The 24986-nt window shown below is 42.5% G+C and overlaps 1 protein-coding gene across 22 annotated transcripts in view; it reads left to right on the top strand.

Moving 5' to 3' along the window:
* macf1a (microtubule actin crosslinking factor 1a) overlaps positions 1-24986 on the top strand; it is a 194909-nt gene that overhangs the window by 141242 nt on the left and 28681 nt on the right. The window lies entirely within an intron of this gene.

The raw sequence follows: 24986 nt of genomic DNA, 5'->3' as shown, positions 1-24986 counted from the left end.
TGAGATGCCTCACACGCTGCTGAATCATGTCGCTTTTTCTCTAAAGGACAGTTACGAAGCTTTCTCTGCTTTTTTTTCCCATTTTCTACTAACACACACCCCTCGCCTCTGTTCCCCTCAAACAAACATATCATTCCCACTTTATGATGTTCAGCCACCACCCTTTTTAGCATTTTGAACTTGTTAGCCTTGTCATTGTGGTGATGTGGAAGATGGTCTAAATTTGATATGAAGCAAATCACACATCTCTTATTTGCTTCTCCCGTGGTTGCGTTGCAGATGTCTGTACTGCCTTTGTCTTGTCATTTATTTACCTCAGGAATTTGCACATTATTGTAAAGATGGCATCTGAGGACACAGCCCTCAGCTGCAGAGCGGCATTCTGGCTTTGTTCTACACCAAACATGAAAGCTAAAACATGAGCTGATGAGACATTGCTAGTCATCACATAGCATCACAGCTTGACTTAATGAGAAATTATTGACATAGAATGTGCTATAAACCTAATTATTTAGTTCATCGAGATGAAAATATGAATGTATCTGTCATATATTTTAGCAATTGGGTTAGGACAGAAAGGTTTGGTTGAACTTAGTTTTTGCAATTTATGCTACTTTTGTTTTTACTCTCCTGCAGTTCAGATGAAATTATTGTACTTTTGTTACTAGTTACTTTTACGATGCAGATTCCTAACACAGTATAATCAACTAATGCATTATCATGTATTGTTGTGCTTTCACCACCTTGCTGTAAAAGTGGTTCGCAGTTTACTGCAAACTCACAATAATATTTTCCCCTTTTCAAAAAGTTGAGCTTCACTGGTGTGTAGACCCATCCTGTACAGTTGAATGCTAATATTGCTACTAGTTGTTCTCCTTTGAGTGAATTAAACCTAAAAATGCCTGAACATTTTAGATTCCTGTGGAAATCTTATTAATAGGAAAGCATAGACTTATACTGTATATTCATCATATCAGCATCAAAAGCATCATAACTAATAATTTTTTAATGGAGTACGTTTTAGCATTTCTGCTTTCAGGCTCTTACTAGCACTTTTATATGAGAAAAGAAGAAGAATACAGCAAGTAAGAGGCTGTAAAAGTCTAAACAACTGTAACACTGGGACACGTTGAGCAATAAAATGAGAAAGCGATCTTAACCTCACATTTGTAAAGCTTCAATCTGCAGTTAATTTGAATTGATTATTTGACAGATCGTTTATAGGCAGTGTGCTTAAATACTGACTAAAAAAAGCTGAGAGAACGTTTCCTCTTTGCACAGCAAGTGGATGAAAATTGATGCATTTTCATCCAACATCAGCAAATAACTGTTTATATATTGACACATTCTGTATTATTCAGTATTAAAATCTAAGTGACTGTAGCGTGTTTCTGTTTTTAAAGAGAAATCTTTAGAGTTTAGAATTACATAGGAACTGACCCCAGGAATGTGCTTTGCTGGCACCTCCATTGTACTTGTTGCATTACTCCACTTTTGTTCCTGAGCACACACTGCTCTTTTACACTGACTGCTGTCATTAAAGAGCACATTTCCATGTCATGATGTAACATCCTGTCGATTTGAGAAAACTACTTAAGTGTTCGAGAGCTCAGGAGAAGAAACATGCACAAATGGCACACACTATGAACCAGTCTCTCTCATCTGCTCTGAGAAAGGTTATGCTTTTTTGAAAATGACTAATGACTCGTGATGTGAGCACCGATCATTTTTATGCATTCGAAAAAATGCAGTTGGAATCCTGCTCATCCCCCAGAGAGTGATTGGCTCCACTGTTGTTAAGATGTGTGGGTGGATCAAAGAACATTTTTTTTTTTTTTTTCCATTTCACAAGACACTTTTGCTTCTCTTCATTTCTGCTTTGTCATCCCTGCTCTCTCCTCTATTATCTTTTTTATCCCTTTGAAATTATTTGGATATTTAGTGACACCTCTTTATTACCCTCACATCTCTCTCTTGCCTTACTAAGCTCTCTTTGTACTGGTTTCTTCTTCCATCCCTCCACCTGTTCCTGGGTCTTTCTCGCCCCCTCTCTTCATTCCCCGTTGCAGGTCTTTTTAATGAGAGCGAGTCGAGTGAACGTGTGGCGGAGCACAAACAGGCAGAGGAGATAAAGAGGTGTTGAGAGAAGGAGGGAGGGATGAGAGGAGGGAGAGAGACATTCAGAGAGAAAATGACAGAGCTGTGAAAAAAGGAACTAGATCAGACAAAGACTGTAAAGCTGTTACATGTATTTGGTCTGGTGTGCAGTTAAATTAATCAAGTCAGCGAACGGGTTGATCCTCTTTAACTGTCATTTAATAAACAGAAAATATGCAAAATGATGCCTAGTTGTAGTGAAATACTGCTTTTTTTAAAGACGCACAGAACTGAATAGGTTTTGGTTTTGAACTGTTGGTCTGAACAAATAAGACGATTAAAAATGATCTGACTTGGGCTTGAGACAATCTATCTGAGCTCAGTGAAAGAGTATTTTAAAACTAGTAGTTAGAAGGCCTAGTTAAACTAGTTAAAATAAAAATTCTGGTCATTCGTGGTGGAGCTTGGGTTCAATACTTGGGCCAGTTTTACAAAGATAGACTTTGCCTTTGGCAGACATATAACTAATGCTACATTCACATTACAGCTGAAGCTCAAGTTATCTTCTTGCCCCCAAGTGACTCAGATTCGATTTTTTTAGATAAGTAGATAAGTTTAGGATAAGTAAGGTGTGGAAATTTTTGTTCAAACGAAATCGAGAATGATTTGACGTATTTGACAACACATGTCACTTACAATCGTGTGAACTAAAAATGTGAACCATGAAAAAATAATTGAGAAGGCCTGCATAGCTTCAATTGCCTTACAGTCAGATTTGTCTTGTGCAGGACTAATGTTTAACAAATGTCCCTGAGCACATTTACATGGTACAATGAATTTCAATCTGCATTTAATCCATCTCACATTGGGAGGAGCAGCGAGCCGTCACAGGCGGCACTTGGGGAGCTAGTGATGAGTGTCTTGGTCAAGGACATGCCTGGTGCGTAGGCCGGGATTTGACCACCTGGACCATGATTTATGGTCAAATTAAGACTTGAAACTAAAAACATGGCAGAAATAATATAGCTGCATCAAGTCACTAATCAATATTTGACTGGGAAAAGTTTAATAAATTAATAAATAAATAACTATTTCTGTCAAACTTTGCAGCCACGGCCAACAAATGAATCCCACTATCAAGCGAAGCATCAAAGCCTTTTAAAAAAAGATATGACAAATATATTCTTTCCCTTCTTTAGTCAGCAGGTGTCGAGACTGTAACCATGGAAACGTTTCATTACAGATTAGCTGGGGAGTTGGGTGGCCAAGTTCAGTTTATTTTTGTGAGTTTTATACTGTAACACAGAGCAGATTCAAATGTTTTTCTGAAGTCACGCTACAAAAAGACTGAAAATGAGAAAATAAAATCAAAATTTTACTCGGCTCATCCAAACTAAGCCGACTTGTGTAGTAGGTACATCCTGTTATTTATGCACTAGTTAAGATTTTCCTTCATTAAAGCTGTGAACTGTGAGCTGAGGTGCAGACAGACTAGTGGCAGACTGGGTGCAAAACTAATAGTGGGGCTAGAATGTAATAGCTACTCTCTGCAGGGCTATGTAGAGCACAGAGAAAGGGTCTGTCGCTCTACTTGGGGGCAGAGGGGTATTTATAGGTGGGCAACTGAGATGTCAGGGGCTATTGTTCAGAATAAAGAAAAGGGGAGAAAGCAGGATTTCATGGAGAGCAGGATCACGAGGCAGGCTTTACAGATGCAGAGAGGAAGATGAGGAAATATAGGAATAGGTGGGATCGAGGTGGGCTTCTACACGTTTCTTCTGTTCCCCATCGGATCCACTTTTGACTCTTATTCAGTTTTAATCCACTAAGCTACATATAGCTACAAAAATATGTTGCCTCTAGCTCAGGCTAATAGCTAAAGAGCAATCAAGGAAGAAACAAAAGATGTGAAGATCTTGGAAGCCAATCTCTCCTCCTGCTTTGTCTCCCCCTCCCCAACCTCTCTGTGTCTTTTTCTGTAACTGATCCAACTCGGCTCATTTCAAACCTAAACATGTCTGTCTGGCTCCAAAACAGAACAGGCCACCCCTCTCTCCTCTCCTCTCACCCCTCCTCCCATCCCCCACTAGACCCAATTTCCAGTCTAGAGGGATGATGTCATGCCGATGCTTAGAAAGATGAGGGGACTCAGGGCGAAGTGTGTGAGCGAGCGAGAGAGAGAGAGTGTAAGTGAGTCTGTGTGGAGGGCAGCCAGGGGATGAAGGGTCATGGGAGTGGGAGGTAATGTTGTCAGATATTTGTTTAAACTTCCCAAAGAGTGATCTCACCGAGACTTAATGGGTCAATGATGGAGAAAACAGTGTTCCTCTCCACAATTAGCACTTCTTCTCCTTCTGGACAACACATGGCATAGATACTCTAGCCATGAAAGAAAGTTGAGATAGAATTTAAGTTAAAGAGCCGTTGAAAAGTTTTATAATACAAGCTTTTTCAAGCTTTTAATTATTTAAATGTTATTTGTAATGCTTAATGGTGGCTGTAGCAAAGGCCAGTGGCCAAAACATATTGTTATTACAATACCAAGAGTTGTGAGTGTTGCTCAGAGTTTCGGCTTCTTAAGCTGAGTTTATTAGCAGATATCACGATTTACTTAAATTACAGGTATTTGTGAGTAGGTAAAGGTTAACGTTCCTCTTGGTTTTTCTAAATTTAAAAAAAAGTAAGGGGTTAAGTGTTTTTTTTACATTATTTTCTACTATAAATATTTCTTACAAATTTGATCAATACTTACCTCTAAAAGAACCAATTAATATAGAAATACATAAAAATGATACCAAAGATGTGTGAAACCTTTTTATGGAGGATAATATTTGGAGAAACATTTTGCTGTGAAAGCCTCCTTTGACCCCGAGTCCTCTAACAGTCCTTGCAGCAGTGCAGAGACATTTGAATGTTTTGAGCCCATCTGACCAGTCAGAGAATTTCATTGATTTCTGCTCCATTAAAAAGTTCTAGAGCATTCTCATGTATTGTTATTTCACAATGACCGCCTGAACAGCTGGGAAGAGCATGTCATAGCAGTCTGTTGGGATCAGTAGCTTAAGTTGCATATTGTAGATCTGAAGTGTTCAAATGCTAAATGAATGCTCTCTGATGTCTTTAAAGATTCCAGAATTTGAAAAAGTACAAGTGTGATGGGGGAAAAAAAAACCCCATCACTGACAAAATGATGATCATTAATGTGTGTCTGTTCACGTATTAACATCACTGGCATTTATACATGACCATACTGTCTTCACATATGTGCTACAGTGGAATATGTGATTGTTGCTCTGAGGGTCGATGATAGGTGGGTGTGGGTGTGTGTGGGTCTGGGTTGTCTGTTTATACACGTGCGCATGTGCACTCTGCATCAGAGGATGCTTCTAATTCCAGTCTTTTTTCGGTGTGCAGCCAGAATGTCAGCTGTCTCCTTACCCCACCCTCACACACACACACACACACACACACACACACACACACACACACACACACACACACACATACACACACACACACACTAGGGTGTGGCATCAACATCCCACTGCATGCCCCTGGCTCCCTTCATCCCTAAGCAGCTGACACAGTCTCCGGGTGGGAAGAGAAAACACAGACACACACAAACACAACAACATACTGGCACGTTAGTGAAGGGCAGTAACAAGGCTCTAAACCTGCAGCTGCAGATGGACATTCCTGGGAAGGGCTGCTTAGTCTGGGTGACAGCACAACAGGATGCATGCGTGTCTCAGTGTGTCTTTGTGCCCACATGAAAATTCCTGACTTAAATCATGACTGTGTGCGTCCACCTGTCTTCCCCCTTCCATCTCTTTCTCCTTCACACCTCTCACCTCCTCATCTCTCTTATTTTGTCCTCTCTCCTCTCCATCCTGTAGTCTTTAAGCCTTGTAGAATGGGCAAGCGTGCGACTCACTGTCCTTCCCTGCACCAACTGTGTCAGCAACTATTTAATGATGGGCGCAGAAGTCGAGCTAAACTGGGCCAGCAGCTTACTGGTTGTCTTTGGGCCCATGCTGTGAAGCTGGGATATGGCCTAATTTGGGCCTATAAGGCTTCTTACACATTAACACTGCAGGTTTTAGTAATTAGCAGTTAATAAAAAGACTTTTTGGGACTTGATTGATGGATACCTTGTACTAGAACAACCCCCTCCAATATATCACTGAGTGTGTTCTAGAAAGCTCGTAATTTATGTAGATGATCAAGGCAACATTTCTGTTCAGGTCTGGAAATCATACATCACTAACATTCCTTGCTAAACCTGCATGTTCAGCGTTTGGAAGGTCACACCAAATGAGCCTTTAATGAAATTGACGTGTTTTTTTTGGGTTTTTTTATGTTGGAACTGTAGAAAAAAGCAAAGAGCAGATCCATAAAAACATGCTCCCCATTAATCATGTTGAACACATACTTGGAAGTTTTCAAAACCAACAATGAAACTGAAGTGGAAAAGGCTGTTGGAGTATGTTAAGTTGGTGTCCTTAAAGATCTGAGAGTAGCAAATGATTTTCAGCACGACTCGGGGTTGACCTGTTTTCAGCTGGCGCCCATGTTGACAAGCTCTCAAAGTCTAAGCAGAATTTGTTCTGAAGAGTTCAGTGTGTCAGAGCCCAGTAACCCTCCCATGACTCCCCAGCAAATCCAAGTCATACATCATCTGGCCGGCAGCGTGTTTATGGGCTCTCTGGATTTTCCTGGACCACTTATTGCCTCCGTTCTCTCCATTCTGTCTGTGTGTTCATACCTGAGTGCGTCGTGCTGATTGGATCATGCTTCCATATATTCTCGAATCAAATAACCGGGTCTCTCTTGCGTGACTCTACTACAACTCGCTGTCGTGCGAACACACACTTATATTCATATCAAAACACACACGTTTCACCTCTGTGTAAATTTGTGACTGATCGAGAAAGTGAGTGTTCCTTATGTCTTGGGCTTATAAGAGCGAAATAAGTCTTGAGTGGTGTGTTACTGTACACATGCATGTTTGAGGGTAACGTCTTAGCCTTTCGAATTTCAAGTCTTATATTGGTTCAGCTGTTGTGAATTAGAAAGGCATGTCCCAGCCCAGCCTAGCGTTCTCACTCTCTGTCTTTTCTCACTCTCTGTCTCAGATCAGTGGAATTCAAAACATTGCTCTGACATAAATTTGGACAAATATTATTCCAGACCATGTCCAACACGGCTTAATATGGTGGAATTGTATCTTGTTATTTTCTTTTGGAATATTAAGCGTACTAAATGCATTGTTTGCCTGAAATAAATGTTTGTAGGTCCTAATGCGAAATGAGAAATTCTTTTGTGTATGAAATAGTTTAGAAAGACTTTTGGTACATTTTTATACCTCACAGTACCTATTATTGTTTCTGTACATCATATACATAAATCAAATTAAAGACATGATATATAAGCAGAGTCTGTTATGGGCAAATATCTGTAAAATCTATGTTCTGTTTGATTATTTGATATTTTAAGGTTTCCCTACCTCACAGCTTTTACACCCACAGTACAGTACATAAACAAATACTAACCATATATATATATATATAATAGAATGTGATTGGTATGGTTCCAAAAAATCTGACTTTTCTTATCTTTAAGTTATTTCGTTTTCATAGGTGATATTTTTACAGAAAAATATAAATCTGATAAAAGACGTGCTATAAACAGAAGCTGTTATGGGGCAAAAAACTTGTGAAATTCGCTTTTTGTTTTTGACGAGATGTTTTTGACCTCAGAGTTTTACAGTGATGGTTGTGATGACCAAAAAATGCAATGCTTTTATCCACCTGCTGATTTACAGCAACATGTTACAATGTGATTGGTATTAAATAAGTGCCATTGCTGAGAACGGAAAGACTGACCAAGAAGCTTTTGGAGCTGTTGTAAGATTCCCAGTGAGAAGGCGAATCAGATGTGTGCGTGGATGTGTGGGAGGTGGAGAAAGCTCATGGAAAAAGAGAGGAGGAGTTTTGTGAGGGAGGGGAGAAAAAAAAATGATGACCTACAACACGACCTCTCAGCAGGCAACCACACAGGTGCTGTTTGGTGTGTGTGTGTATTTGGAAGGGAGAATAAACCTATTTTTACCGCACTAAAACTCCCTAAATTGCGTAAACCACCTCAGAGAATTGACCTCGAAAATGTTTATAATGTGGAAAGTCCTTCCTGCATTAAACGCACGTGGACATTGAACACCATCTGTAACATAGACTTGTGGCTGCCAGCTGAATGAAAACTCACAGCCTCACACACAACTGGAAAGCCGGGCTTGGGTAAAGTGTGAAGTTTTTATGTTCGTGAACATGTGTGTGTTTGTGCGTGTGCAGACTAATTCACTTTTAAATTGTAGCAACATGTGAAACTACCATTACAATCACCCATGGTGTGTGTAGATAATTGGCAGGTGTGTTTATTGAAGTTATTGAGTGCAGTGGGGGAGGTGCATGTCTTATTTGCTTAAAGGTGTGTGTGTGTGTGTGCACTTTGTGTCACATTGGTATGCATGTCCTGGGTCGAGGTCTTTTGGCTGTCTCTCTGCTCAAGAAAGGATGAGAACAATAAATGTTTACACACACACACACACAGGCAGGTGGAATGTTCTGCTAGTAAATATAAAACTACCCATGAGAGTTGGGTGAAAAAAAAAAAAAAAACACAAGGGTGTGTAAGGAGTTTAAGAGCACAGAGAGAAAGAAATGGCAGCCACATTTTTCCTGCTGCCAGGTGAGCACAGAGGGGGGAGGAAGAGCATAATGGATGCAAAATGATTTGAAAAACACGAGAAAAAATGACATGAAATGACAGTGTTTTTGAAGAGGTGGATTATAAATTTGCTCTGCGTTGGGAGGGAGGGAGAAATGAAAGAGATGGAGAAAAGTGTGTTTTCCTGCCGACAGGTGTTCCCCCATGAGCAAACAAACGACCCAGAAAAGTCAATAACACACACTTCACGCCCTCCACCTGTGTTTGTGTTTATGTCACTTATCTGCACTAAGTGGTTTCAAGCCTCTAGACTCATACTTCCATTGTCTCAATGGAAGTATGAGTCTTTACCTCAGGTGAAGCCACAACAGCCGTATGTCGAAATAAGAGGCAGTTTAGTGGAAACTATGATCCAAAGTGCTGCTCATCAACGTGGCAGTAAAGTTTTCACACCACAAGCTGACCCCCTCCCCACCCCCCCCACCCCCCACCCCCCCGGGGGAAGCTAAACTCTTAATCCTCTTGTCCCGTCACTTTCTCCACAAGTCTCTGCGGACCCTCGCTCCTGGTTTTCTTCTCTTTTCCGTGACTATTACACCAGCTGGGATGTCTGAGGAATGAAGGAAAATGAAAATAGAAGAGGGGGGAATTGACTAATCAAATTTAATGTTAAACAGATCATATATGAATGGTAGCATATGCTCTGCCCGTGTCACTATAATAAAGCAGAGGAGATGGTGGTAGGGTAAAGGGCACAATTTGAATGAGCAAATTAGCCAAACCTAATCTGTTTATCAGTCTTTTGACATCCATTATGTCTTCTTTACTGTTCCTTTCATTCATATTTGGTTATTTTCTATCACTGCCTGTTCTTCTCCTGTATCTCCCTGGTGGCACATTCACATCTATGAATGCCTGTATTTGAATCTTGTTGTGGTTTGTGTAGAGGGATTGTCAGTTAGCCGTAGATCACGCGAGAGTTTCTGAGCTCTGCAAGTGTGTGTGTGTGTGTGTGTGGGTGTGTGTGTGGGTGTGTGTGTGGGTGTAGCAAACGACAAACCCCTTTTGTTTCTGTGAAGACGTTTGCCTTGGACGCGGCAATGACAGCTGCAGCGCAACTGACAGGGGGAGGGAGGTGGAGGGAAGGGGATGATTTGGAGGGGGAGGAAGGAGAGAGGGCAGTTAAAAAGAAAGAGTGGAGTATTTAGCATATTTGACATGCAGGCCACGGGCTGCTGTGTGCAACATTTAAGAGAGAGCTCCTGTTTTGAATGTTACAAGTGTTTTTAGGTGAAAGAGAGAGAAATACTACAGCAAGCCTGCTGATCAGCTGAGCTGTCACCAGGCTGCTTTCAACAAACAGACTTAAAAAGGAGGCCAGAAAAGCGGAGGTAAAGCAAGAACACTATAACTGACTCTGAGAAGCCGGTAACTTTGGATAACAAGAGTAAAAGAAAGCTTAAAGCTTCCTGCCTCTGCTCTTGGGCTGCAGGTTGCCATTTTTGTTGGTATCCCCCCCCCTCTGACTGAGTGGGTGGTTGTTCAGAGGTTTTGTGTTGGCATCCTGGGGGAACAGACAGCAAACCCCCCTCCTCTGCTTTTTTTTTTTTTTTGTTTCTTTTTTTTAAAAATGCACAGCCCCTTTTTCTCTTGGCCCCTCTCCCTCTGAAACACACTTCCCAGCCGGATTGGGTTTCAGTGAGGGTGCAGACATGAATGCTCAAGTGAAGCCTGTGAATATCACAGACTTTTGTGTGTGTGTGTGTGTGTGTGTGTCTACATATTTTCTGTATTTATTTTTACACCAGCAGCTCATTTGCTATGACAAACTCTACTTGTTCCTCGGTGTTAAACTGAGGAAATGTGGTTTAACTGGAACTAGGGAACTGACAAAGAAGGAAATAATGGCGGTATCCAAAATGGACTGGACTCACTTCCTTGTCTGCAGCCTGGACTACTGCTTTGGGGGGAAAAAAGGACAGCTCATTACTGATAAGCCTTTTTCTCTGCCATAGACATGCAGTCCCGCCCCCTCTCTCCCTACCTCTGTACCTCCCTCACTTCTCCTTTCTTTCTTTTTGGTTGACTATGTATCATTTCACTTGTGGTGTTTTTGTGCTATAAAAGGGGGGTGGGGGGGGGTGCCCCTGGAGAATTTGGAGAGCATTACCAAGCTGTGATGAATGTAGCCACGAATGCAGACATCTCGCATCCCTAGCCCCCTTCTCTTTTCCCCTACCACACCAAACCTGGCAACAGTGGCAGGAAGAATAAGTGAGATGCTGTAAAATATGCAGCCTGCTCGCTTGGAGGAAATAACAATAAAATAAAAACCATTTTATTTTTATTTTTCATCCTATCTACTTCAAAACATTTCAAACCACAGAATGTTGCTGCTCAGTCTGGGATAATCAGCTCTATTCTACTATTCACCGGTTTTATTTCTTTCTGTAACAAGCAGAATCCTCCTCTGCACAACTCTCATTCTCTCTGGCTCCACGCCCCCTTTTAACACCCTGCCTCCCTCACTATTGCTACTTAACTTCCCTATGCCTCTGTCTCTCTCACCCTCTCCCTATGTCTCGCCTTAATTTTTTTTCTTTCGAGAGGAAACCAGCATGATTGGAGCACTTCCTGTGTTTTAATACCAGCGCAGGAAAGAGAACAAACGGAGCTGAATTCAAACACAAACAGCGAGAGAGCAGGGAGGGAGGTAGGGAGAGAGCAAGCAAGTGAGAGAGAGAGAGAGAGATACATGTGAGTGTGAGAGAGAGAAGACGGAGGGGGAGCAGCAAGAGAGTGAGAGGAAAAGAGGGAGATTTTTTTAGCAGCTGCAAACCATTTCAGCTGTGTAGTGGCCTGCGAACAGAGACTGGGAGTGAGGAAGAAAGAAAAGCTTAAAGAAAGAAAGAAAAAGAGGCGAGGAACTGGGATTGCGTGGCACTTTGGTTCATTCTCAGTCTGGAGTCAGGAGCAGGAAAAAGGAAGACGGCAAAGAAAGAGCGAAAGGGAAGCGAGCGTGTCCTGGGATTGTCTGCTGGTAAAGAGGTGGAAGACGCTGCCTGCAGAGCAAAGCTTGGATTGGAGCTAGTAGGGCTGTCTGGGTCTTTGCCCTCTGGATACAGTCCCACGACTCGCTGCACTGCCCTGCTCGCCTGCCTGTTCGTCTGGCCGCTCCAAGTTCTAGCCCCTGGCTCCAAGCCCCCATTTTTCTATCTACCCCCAGATGCCCTCTTTCACTCCAGCCTCACCCCCTCCAAGATCCTGCCTGCTTTCGATCCACTGCACCACCTCTCCCCTGGAGCTGTGGATAATCTGAGAATGAGAAAGAAAGGAACCAGGATGAAAGAAAATATTTGAAACATTGAACCGAACTGCTTTACACTAAAGCAGGATGCTTTTCTCATTGTTCTGGAGTTAGGTTGTTTTTTTGTTTTTTTTAATCACTGTACTGTTCAGCGGTTAATGGGGTTTATTTTCTTTCACTCATGATGACTGTTGATGATGATGATGACGAGATGTCACAAAACAAATAGGGTTTGTCCTGCAGACATAAAGCCCTAGTTCCTTGTGATGGAAGCAAAGGACAGCAGAAGAAAAGCTATGTACACAGTGGCAGTAACTTGGTAAAGGGATTTATTTTTTCTTTTTCTTTTTTTTTTTTTTTGGTTCAGGTTTGCTTTTCTCCCCCATATTTTTTTCCCCTTATTTGCTGGATTTCAGTCATTTTTCCTGCAACGAATGCTTTTTGAACAAAAGAACATATAAAATGAAACCAATCCATGGAGTATTGTACTTTCCTATCCATTGCACCCCACGCAGTTTTTCTTTTATATAACAGAGTGGGTTTTCTCACCTTAAAAGGAGACTTTTACACTTCCCTGCTTGCCTCTCACTGAGACTCACTGAGAAGTTGCTCGAGCTCTCTCAGCCTTTTTGCTGTTGTGCCACAACAGAGGAGAGGAGCCCGGTGAGAAACAACGCTGCCGCTAAGGGAGAGCAAAAACGGGGTTGAGGAATGAGTTGACGTATATGAATATGGAGGAGAAAGCCGTACTTCATGTTTGTGACGGGAAGACAAAGGGACATTGTCTGGATTGTTCTCACCTCTCCTTAAACTTTGTACTTCTCAGAGAGGGAGATGATGACTGTTTCTGTCCTTCCACCTCTCCCTCATTCCTAACAGCCTTTTAAATAAACAGAGCTGGTGATTAATATGGTGCAGAGGGGCTGGGCTGTCTCTCTCACCCCCTCACTGATGCAGCTCAGCATCTCAAAAAGACCAAGCAAGTGCACAACTGTTGAAGTGACATAGGCAAGGACGTGAGGCGTATGAAATGAATGAAATTTTTTAGAATGTGAAACACCGAAGGATTTGCTAAATGCAGCCAAATGGACATTATTGGACTGGAGACATTACGTTTTTCTGTTTAGTATTTCTAAGTGCTCTGCTACACCTGCACCTTAACTCGCAACCACAGTCGGTTTTTTAAGTGGCATCACAAAGGAAGTGTAAAGGACAGAATGGGGAAGCCCCTGAGCCGTCCGGACTGTCTGAGGCAAAACCCTCGCTGCCTAGGTAAAGGCGATGAGGATGAAGCTTACATAGAGGATTGCTATGTCCCCCAGCGATCCATATATGATACCATGCGCATCAATGAACAGATTGATCAAGGGACCAAACTGTGTCAACCCTCTAGGAGCACTCTAGGCTCTGGCGGAGAGGTGAGAGGAGAAGGAAGTACATTATCCAGTAATGGCACCCTTGGAGTTGATATAGGTGGTGTTTTTGTCTCCCGGAATGCTGATCATGCTGGAGGAGTGAAGAAGCTTGATGAGAGGGTGATCTTTGATGCTTTAAAACTAACTGGTGATCTGCAGGTTATGTCACCACCAGTTGGCATTGTAGGTTCAGGGTTGTCTATCGCTCCATCCACATCTGGCTCCGGTGGAGTGGCCGCCGTGGTCAAGAGGCGACATCAAGGTGGTGATAAGAGGGATAATCCAAACCGCCGTTCGTGGAAAGCCTTTATGCCCCCAAGTTATCCAGAGTTTGCAGAAAGACTGGAGTCCTCATCTGTTGAAGGAGCGGAGAAGCGTCTATCTGGGGCAACAGTTCCTCTTTCTCCAATACAGCCCATTCCTTCCCACCTACCCCCATCCACCCCTACCTCATCCACTCCTTCCTTACCTCCTTACACACTATCCCCTCTATCATCTGCTCCCCACACTCCTCCTGTCTCCTCCTCACCTTCTTTGACACCCACAGTTAGTCCTGTGCCTCCGCTGCAGCAGCATCCTCTCAGCAGACAGAAGCAGGTTCACCCTGTGCTGCAGAAGCAACACAAAGACACTCAGGTGGGGCCGTCTCCTTCCACAGAGCATTTCACTGCCTTTGGCCAAGCACAGGCACCCCAGGTTTATGGAAATACATCACACCACAGCCCCAGTATATCCAGACAGGTAGAGAGAAAAGGCCATGAGCACAGACGGACTGCCAGCTCTTCGAAGTCTGGAATAAGGCAAATCCCAGAGGAGCCTGCTGAGTCAGTTAAGACTTCTGATTCAGAGAGAGATTCTCCTCTTTTGGATCACGACCAGGGAGACAATGCTCCTCTCATCCCACCAAAACCAGTCTTCTGCCCACCTACCAAGGCCCGTACATGGCCCCGCAGTATAACAACGGGGAGAAGAACTCAGGTGGGACTGAGACACAACTTCCCTGTACTCCCCCCTTTGCCTCCTCTAATGGGTGAGGATTGCAACACAGATGAAGAATCACTTTATCTCCTAGACCCCCCATCTCCATTCCTGAAGGAGGAGGAAGGGTTGGTATATGGAGGTCTGCCTCTCTCCCCTTGTATTAGCCAGGAGGGAGGTATTGACGGGTTGCTTGGCTGGGGTGCTCAGGGCAGCAAGCTCAGAGAGCGCACAGCCTCAGAACTTAAATTTGAGGAGGACGAGCGCAGGATACTTGAGGAGCTTGAGGAAGAAGATCAGAAATATTCCAGGACAATGAGTGAGAGTCAGAAGACTTGGAAAAAAGAAAGGGATAAAGCAGAGGAGGAGAGAGCTCAGAGGGAAGAAAGGGAGTGGGAGGCAGTTCTTAAATTAGAGAACAGGGAAATTGTTGACCAGTCTTGGGATAGGGAAACACTGGAATCAGAAGGATGGGATTTAACAGGGTCTTCTGGACATTGGCCTTTATTGACTCCCCCTACAGGTTTTGGAGGCCCTGGGGCCCACAGTGCCTCACCTTGCCCCAGCTCAGCCGCTGAGTCAGATGACCTCTTCCTAGAGCTGGAGAGGCAGTGTCAAGAGGATGAAGGAGTGGAGGGAGTGGAGATGAGTGTCGACCCTGAACCTCTTGATCCATACGCACTTCCACGTTTAGAGGAAGAGGAAGAGGAGGGAGAGGAAGAAACAGAGACAGCCTGGGTGGATTGTGAAGGAACTCTTCCTCTAGATGCAGTTAACTCTGTAGAGCCTGAGAGTGCTGCACCTGCTTTAGAAAACACTACAGAAGACTCACATTTAAATCCTTCTGAGCTCATAGAGGAGATTAAAAACTTTGACTTGATGCGAGCACAAGACTGTGAAAAGGAACATGCCTTCATCGATGAAGAGTATGATGTTGACTATAATAAGCCAGAGGAAGAAGAAATTAGTTATCCAACTGACTCTGCTCTTGGTCAACAGCTGGAGTCAGACTCCAGTGGGGTTTACATATCCCAACCAGACAAAGCTGGTATAGACAATGTTGACTTTGTGCTGGGGAGACCTGCACACACTGAAACAGAACCTGATAGTGGAGCATTATCAGAGCGTGATGGAGAGGAGTGTGAGGAGAGAGCCTCCTCACCATCTTGTAGCCTTCTAAATCCTTACACTGAGGCGGCTGAACATGTGGAGGAGGAGATTGAGCAGCATCAATGGGAACTAAAAGAAGAGGAGGAATTAGGAACAGAGTGGGATGTCTATGACCAATCTGAGCCAAGTTTGGACAGTAGCGAGGGAGTTGTAATGGATCACTCCCTTGAGCTTCTGCAAAAAGTAGAAAAAGAAACCGACAGTGAATGTACACAGGATGTTGACGGTCAAACTTCCTGTCATGAAGCTTCAGTCCCCTCAGAGATTAGTGAGCCTGCCGTAGCAATAACCTCTGATAAAGAAGGGATGTCCTGTGCATCAGAATTTCAGAAATCTGTTGTCCCCTTAGATGTTGTCACAGAACTGGACATCCCTGGGAAAGACACAAAAATGGGAACTAAAACTGAAATAACAGCGAGCACACCAAAATCAGGCTCTGCTCCTCCTCCAGACTCGCCTTCCCTTCAGTCACCTTCTAAATATGGTGCTAGTTTGAATAGTAAAGACTCAGAGGCCTTTGTGATATCAGATAGTTTTGTTTACCTGGCTGTGTCTGTGCCTCCCCAGTATCCCAGTGATTGTCCTCCATCTCCATTAGAGGACTCTATTCCCCCCAGCCCTGTTCCCAAACCCCCCTGCTGCCCAGACCCAGAGGAGGAGGAGGAGGAGGGAGCCTTCCTTTCACCTGACAGCTTTGTTTACATGGCAGCACCTGAACGGCCCCAACCCGGCCCCTCAGATGTTGGATCGGCCTGTGAAGATACTCAGGACTTAGACTCGTACTCTGAAGGGACCCAGTCTGGGATGGATGGGGTGGAATTTGTTCTAGGTTCAATGACAGGGGACAGTGACTGGGAGTCTGATGGCTCTGCCTTGGACTTTCCTCCAGTTGTATCTAAAGACCTGGCCTCCGACCAACTCGAGCCAGGACTGCTACAGAGCCTATTTACCCAGACTGAGACAAGTCAGACACAGGCCTGTAAGTCCCAGGACACTGGACCCCATACTGTGGCTGCAGCTTGCCATACATACTCCCTCTTAGAATCAGGACAGACCCCTATAGCAGACAATGAATCAACAACTATAATACCAAGCTATGACACGGAGACACAGGCAGAGGTATGCTCTTTTTTTTTTTTTTTTTTTTATTTTAAAGTATGAACTACCTTTACTTTCCATTGGTGTATTTTCACGCCATTGTGCTGTTGGTAGCACATAGTAACACAATTCTAATAAATGTAAGAAATTCACTCATAGTGGAAAATGTGAAATATGAAAGAAAGCACTTGCAAAATGCTGCTTTAATTGGGGACCTTTATTTTATATCCATATATTCTTTAGTAGAAACCCTAATCCAGAATGATTTAAAATCTGTATAACGTCCATCAATAGCATACTAATCAGAGAAAATAAATCAATCTGAACTGCAGCGACCCAGATTTGTTTATCTGTATAGCTCAATAAAAGACGGGGCTTATGAGGCGAAGAATAAGCTAAGCCAAATCAAGAAAAAATAATAATCAACTCCCAAAAACAGAGACAGTGTGGGAAAAGAATTGGGTCAGGTAGCTGAGGGGGTTTGTATAACTGATGCAGACATAGCATGGAAAATGTATGTGGGGGATGAAGTTATGCAGACGCCATAATTAGCTAGTTGTGTTTCACTAGTGAGGCTTTAAATGATTGCAATATGATGCTCCGGGGGGGGGGGGGGGGGGCGGGGGAGTGGGTTGCTACTTATGGGAAACTACCCTTAGTGTGTGGGTGTTTATGGTGTGTGTTCGGGTGGGGTCAGCGCTAATTTACACTGCATGCACATATTTGAGATTGATCACATGTTTATTTGTGTAAAGCTAAAAGAGAAGAGTTCGCCTGCAGCCTACTTCTGATGTTAGTCCCAAGAGGAGAGTTTACAATATTTATTTTAAGAGCATCCTATTGTTGTGTTTGCAGTGTCTGTATATTGAGTGGAGAAGGCTTTTTCCATAAAACACTGTGGGTGCTGGACATGTCCCAGCTGTGCATGTACATAAGGGCTAAAGTTTTCCATCTTTTTTTAAGTACATTCTGAGAAAATTCAGCGTGTTTGTATATGGAGCCTGACATCTGGATGGCTTTCACTGTTTGGGTTGATCTTCTGAAAATGTAATCACTGTCATAGTATACACGGTGTTAGTTGTGTAGGGACACGAACTGAAATGGATATTCTATAAATGATGCAACATTAGTTTAGCCTCTAGCTGCCGCGGAGAACTGTCAATTTAAGTGTGTCCAACTAGTCTCTTGGCATTCGATCTCTAACTTGTTTTTGGTGTAGTGTCACTTCTCTTATCTTCTCCTGTGTTTGAGGGTCCGGGCTCCATTTAAAGGTGTGCGACCATGTGCATGAGTGCGTCTCAGAATGACAATACGCTTGACAGCCTGTCGTGCTTTCCTGGAGCTGAGCTATGGGTCAGCATCTGGACATGTTTGTCTCATCTGAGCCCAGATTTAGTTGCACATTACCTACTGTGTGGGTTTTGCTAATTTGTCTCTTGCTCTTTTTGCACATAACCTCTAGGGGTTATATAACAAAATGATCTTTTGTATGTCTCATTACTAAAATGCAGCCAGAACCATTTTTAACATAAAAAGTTACGTGACAAGAATAGCGAGCATTTTCCAAACCTGCGAAAGTTTCGTGTCAGGCAGTGAACCAAATTGTATTACTAGAATCATATTCATGTGCACACCAAGAATAGGGAGTTTGGAGTTTTGATTGACTTGCTGCTGTTCCTTTATTACATTATATTTTCCATTAGGCACAAGCTGCCTGCCCTGACCAGTCAGTCACAACTAATTTAACCTGTTTGCGTGTATGAGTACATTAGGGTGTTTGTATTGGTTTGTGTATGTGTGTAGCTGATTGCGGTATCTTTGTGTTATCAGTCAGCGTCTGTTTGTTCTCTCTGCAGTCACGACCTCACTGGCTTAGGTTTAATATAATCAGATGTCATGTCCACTCAGCCTCACATCTAAAAGAGGAGAATTACAGTGGTACAGAGTGCTGGAGAGCTGATAATCTGCCACAGCATCGGGCTTGATTGGTGGGATAATGCTTTTAAAAGTCAGGATGAGGAACATTTTGAAGGGGGAAAAAAAAAAGGGCCCAAATCAAGTTCCTTATTTGAGTAGCCTGTAAGCACCTGTAAGTGTACTTCCTTGACATTCTTTAAATACTGAAGGTTTTGGAGAGACTTAATTATTGGTTTTGATTTTTGTAGCAATGCTAGCTAATAGTCAGATGTTTTACTTTCAAGGTGAAGAACAGAAGAAAAGGTTTAACACGGAGAAGTTTAGTAAACCTATGATTTCTGTTCTGGGAGAATGACTACAGAATTTCTCTAATTACACTGGGGTTTGTTTTAGATATGAGACTTGGCTCAACTTGGTCCCGAAAGGACACAGCGGTTATGTAAAAATGCACACTTATTAGAAAAATATTTAAAAATCACTTGGTATGCAGATTAGTAACTTTGTGTGACCACAGAAACACGGAGTCCTTTATGCGTTATGGTAATGAACAATGGATTTGGAAATATGACCATGGTTTTTGTTCACATTTCTGAAAGGTGACTTATGCACTTCAGTTGGGTTATGAAATCCCCTTTATTCAGCCATACTCTGACTCTCGTTGTCATTCCCTCCCTCTCCTCCACCCGTACTCCTCCATGCTTGCCTGGTGTTGTTGCTGAGATAAGGAGGTAAGAGGCACATACTGTGTGGAGAATGTGCTTTGCCGACATGGCTACACAAACAGTGTGAGAAGTTGCTTGGAGGATATAAACTTAGATATCAGATAAGAATGTGCCAGGGCTAATAGTGGAGCCGTGGGCTGAGCTCTGTATAGTTGAACCATGGCCTGAGCTCTGTTGCCTGTTAACGTTTCTGTCTTTCTTTCTCTAGCTTGTGTCTGCCTGTCCTTCTCCAACTTGTCTGTCTCCTCTTTTCCCGTCGTCTTTGCTCAAATTTGCTTCTTCTTACTAATTTACATTTTCTCTATTGTAGTCCTTCTTTCATTGTACATTGTCTCTCCCGTCCTGTCTCTTCTTCTGTCTTTGCCACCTCCACTCCACTTTAATATTGTGATTTAAATCCAAAGCTGAGATATACACAAAAACAAACACTGTGCAATTTTTATGTAAAGATGCTGATAGGAATTCAATGAAAGTACATAATGGGAGGACACATTGACGGAGTTTAGAAAGTCAAAGCAGATCTAAAAAGAGTTGCGATGGGCGGCAGGGTGTTTGAATGGTGGAAGCCATTGTTTTCACAGGAGCACCATGGAGCACCTTTTAGTGCTCCATGGGACTCTGGTAACACTATAAGAAAGCCCCGCTGGCAGGCAGAGGCAAGCAGGAGGTCTTTGGATTAACATGGAGCTCATTTTTTAAGCACAGTGTGTGCATGCGTGCCCCACAAACAGATAGACAGATGGACTTGGTTTCCATGCTGTTTGATGAACCGGGGCAAGGAGACATACAGTGGAGACAGACTGACTGAGGGTAGCTTATACAGATTGACAGGTGGGCATTTTCAAAATGGTACGTTTCATTTATAACCCATTAGCATTTGTACTTCTAAGTTGGTGTCTAAAGCTGCAAGGTTAAAATCTTAAAAATAATACATATTAAATTAAGCTCATAGAACTATTAACAGATATCACATAAACTGTGTGGTTATTAGGGGTCTTTATTGTTAAGGTTTAGTTAAGCTCATCCTCCATGTTTGTTCCAAATTATTTTCAATATGTGCCGGAGCAGTAGGAACAAATAGGCATGAAAAAGACGAGGCATTGAAAGACAGATGTTGAAACGGAGAGAGACAAACGGGGACAGAGAAAACCAGGTGGCTTCAGGTCCACGGCTCATACATTTGTGTTTTGATTGATGTGATAATTCTGGTTCTGAACAACCGCCTCCAGGATAAGCATGTGAAAGGTGGAGGAGAGGATGTGTTGAAAAGCATGAAAGCAAACTGGATTTAAAATAGTTGTGCTTAAAATGAAAAAAAGTATAACACACATTTGATGCTTTTCAGTGATTTTACAGTTTTCTTTGGTTTTTTTGGTCTCTGTGCCTGCTGCTGCTGCATCCCTCCCCCTCTGATTAGCAGCACCCAAATACCCAACAAGTATGAAAAAAGTGACATTCCAGGAATCAAGGAAGATAATGTCCAATCTAAATATCGTACTAAAAGAGAAATATATTTGCTGGGACAATAAAGAGGACGAAAACATTTGGTTTGTTGATGTTCAAATTATGACGCTGGTTTCAAACGGGGATTTATTACCCAATTAACCCTTAAATCCAATTGTCATATTGGTCAGTACAAACTGAAGTTCAAAGCAAATCTTTGTGCTTGTTTGCAAACAGATTTCTCCACTTTTCTTCCTCCCCTCCCATTTCTTAATTCATTAAAAGATAAAGGAGGCAGTGAGGAAGGCTGAGGATTGAAAGACAGGAAGAGAGTGAGAGATGAGGGCAGAGAAGGCCAGAGAGGGAGGAGGGAGGAGTTAAAGAAAAAGCAAACCTAAGCAGAATAAATGTATCCAAGGAACATAATATACAGCCTTTCCATCTTTTCCTTATGGTTTTCTATTTTTGGCCCATATACACCGACTCCCACACAGCTTCAGAGGCAGCACTTGTTGTTTTGACCATGTTTTTGTTTACTTTCTTCCTACATTGAGCAGCTAGAGGCAAGTGGCCTGGTTTCTGTGTGTCTTCATTAGCAGAGCTCTGTGTTTGCGTTCCGAGCTAATATGTGCCGCATCTGTCCTGGTTAAGGAATTGATCGTCCTTGAGTGATGTTTTGGACATAGGCCATCAGCTCAACTATCGCTCTCCTCAGCATTATTAACTTGACAGATGACAGCTAAATTAAGCACCTCCACACACATAAAGCACACTGTACCGCTCCTAAAGCTAGAAATCCATCTGACTCTTTTTTTTTTTTTTATTCTCTTGACTTGTGGCCTGTAAGATCTGGCCTTGTGTTACCCCATCTGCAAGTTCATTGTTGCACTGAAGATTTCACATTCACAGTATTTGACCTGATTTGCAACAAATGAGGGAACTATTGGTATTTGGAAAAAGGCCAGTGGCCTGCTGCCGTGACTGACGATGACTAATGCTCCTTAAAGCCTCTGAAATTGTTTTTGTTCTATCAGCTTCTTAATATACAGTGAGCAATGAGTTGCTACATAAACACAAAAATCAATGGTTAATTAACATAAGAGGTTTTTGTGCTTATTGCTGGTTAATAGTGGGCATCTTTTAGTTGGTGTGGTTCCAAATTTAGCAACTTCTTTTTTTTAATTTTTTTTTTTTTTACTTTGACTGTTCCTTATGTAGTCAGAAATACATTATGTTGTGGATGAAAAAATAAAACGGAGTTTTATGGGCTTTAAAGTAGAGCAGCAGGCATTTAATCATCTATTCATCCATTATCAATATTGCTAATCCTGTTAGGGTCATAGGGGGACTGAAGTCTATCCCATCTATCACTGGGAAAAGGCAGGATACTGCCTGGACAGGTCACCTGCCTATCACAGGGCCACACATACAAACTTCACCGTTGCTATATGGGCATTTTTGAGTTATCAGTTACCCAAAGTGCATGTGATTTGTCCGTTCAAGAAGGCTGGGCTACAAAGTCCATCTGCCAACCACAGCAGGTTTTGTCTAAAGCATCAGAAAATGTGAAACCTGCTTGATATATTTTGCCAGAATCCACTCAAATGTTTTGAAATGGCTTGTTTTTAGCAGGATAAATGAGGCCTCATGTTATCTTGTTGTCACCTTTGTGGGTGTTTTTGGCATTTTTCTTCATCTTCACCTCAAGCTCTTTTTAATATCTGTTATTTTTATTCACCTTGCACAAATGCAGGATACCATGTTGTAAATGTTTGTATCAAATTGTTAAACTGTCAGACTCATAAATTGTTGCACTATTTTCCGCAATTTTCAAACTTTGCCAGAATTTGACTCACGGGATTTTTTTAACCTACTTGTTGAGGCGGGAATCTGTCGCCAGAAAAATTGCTGTTTCTTTGCCAAATTTAAAAAACAAACAAACAAAAAAAAACATTCCTTTATTTTTTCCTAGCCTTTCACCACCTTCTCAAACTATTAAACCAAACATGAACGCAAACAGTATTTAGCCAGAATCCGCCCATTAATTCCTGTCCCCTTTTCATTCCAGTGTTTTTATCGCCTGCCCACACTGAACTGTGGTTGGAGTGAGATGTCCAGGGAGATTGAAAGAGGGAAATGATGGGAAGAAAGAGGAGGCAGCTGTGATAGGTCTAGCAGAAAGGAAAGAGAAGAGGTAGAGGGATGAGCGATGACATGATGGTTGAGGAGTAAGTAGAGGGATGACAAGTATTGTGGTGATAGTTAAGTTAGTTCTGTAAGGAGTGTGTGTTGCTGCATGCTGGCTGAGGTAGGGAAGAATGACAAGTATGTGGGACATTTTCCAGAGCACTGGTTTAGTGGATTCAACCCTTCTGAGCTGGCGAGCGAGAGAAAGGGCAGAAAGAGGGTGGCTGAAATGGAGACAGAGAAAAACAGCACGACGGAAGCAGAGGAGGGAGAAATGGATAGAAATATAAGCACACGCAAGCTATAACACATCCCAGAGTGTGTGTGTTTAGATGATAAATGGGTGTACTTTCCCTGTTTTTTCCTTTTCTGTCCCCCTCTATCTCTGACACACACACACACACCAGGATAAGGCATACTGTAGGGTGGAGCAGGTCATGGCTGTAGTCATTGTTGTTCTGGCCGACAGACTTCCTGTTAAGGCAGCTATGACGCCCGTCACCACAACACAGCTGCACAAACTGTCAGGAGCGATCGCACGCACACACACACACACCATGTTCATTCATATTTAGCTGTGCATTTGATCATTTCTCTCCACACACATTTTTACACACACTGATTCATACTTTTGCACGCCACACACACTAAGACAACAGTAGATCTGTTGCACACACACCACACGCACACGCTCAAACGCACAAGCGTTGCTGGCACAGAAAATCTGTAGTTTGAAACCATATTTAAACCAGATGAGCAGAAACCTGTAAACCATGATTATGAGCCACTGCACAGACTTAGTAACACGTTCCAGCTCAACTACTTCCAGACGATCTAGAGAAGTGGCTTAGTATTATGTCTGCAGGTCTGTAAACATCCTCTGCACATCATAAATCCAAAGGTGAAAACTTTTACAGACTCTGAATGACGATCAAATTTACAGGTTTGGAATTTCTATTTTAAATCTTTTTTTTTTTTTTGGGGACACACTGTTCATGAAAGCTAGGAAAAAATATAAAATCACTTTCAACTTTTAACACACATACATTTTTGACATTTTGTGGGGGAAATGTAGAAAGAGATTTATTGTTGTAGTTTTTCTGTCATTGGATTCTGTGTTTTAGTTGTAGTTCACTAAACCCAAACTCTTTATTTTCACATTTTCCCTCACCCTCACTTTAAGTGCACCCTGCTCAGTACTCTTACACCAGCTACTTTCCCCCATGCCATGGGTTTACCAAAATCTGTTGTGTGTGTGTGTGTGTGTGTGTGTGTGTCCTGGCCTTTCTTGTCTGGTTATTTGTGTGTGGCCATTAGAGGTTTGGCTGCTACAGCATCACAAACCACAAACCCCAGTTCTTTCTCTGTTGGCCCATTCTAAATGTCAGGACTTTGCAAATGTTTTAATGACAGTGACCCCCCCACTACACACACACACACACACACACATTACTGCCGTACACCACCATTAGACAGGATTGTGTCCTGGAGACAACCAAAGAATTTGAAATGGCAGTGGTTTACAGTGTTCACACTCTTCAGGGAATTGAAAGATTGCCGTGAAATTGTGAAAATTATATTGTGGATTTAGCAAATTGTTGAATGCAGCAGGATGGTTTACAGGAATGTTTCGGACCGTTTCTCCTTTCTGGAATTATCATTGCAGCAACAACACCTGACAAATACAGTATACAGACACGAAGAGCATTTTATAGATGGTGATATGCTCTTAATTAGGAGATACGAAGAGGATGTTTTTCTGCATGTGGAGTGTAAGGAAAGTGAAATGTAACGTATGGATTTACTGTGAGAGGGAAAAGCCATATTGGCGGCTGCACCGTCTTTTTCAGCCAGGGAAGTCAAGTCTGGTTGTGTTTAGTGTCGGGTGGCTGCTTCTATTGTCATCACAAGATGGCTCCAGCCCTC

Source organism: Channa argus, chromosome 1, assembly GCF_033026475.1.
Source record: "Channa argus isolate prfri chromosome 1, Channa argus male v1.0, whole genome shotgun sequence".
NCBI lineage: Eukaryota > Metazoa > Chordata > Actinopteri > Anabantiformes > Channidae > Channa > Channa argus.
This window is presented reverse-complemented; position numbering and strand designations above follow the sequence as displayed.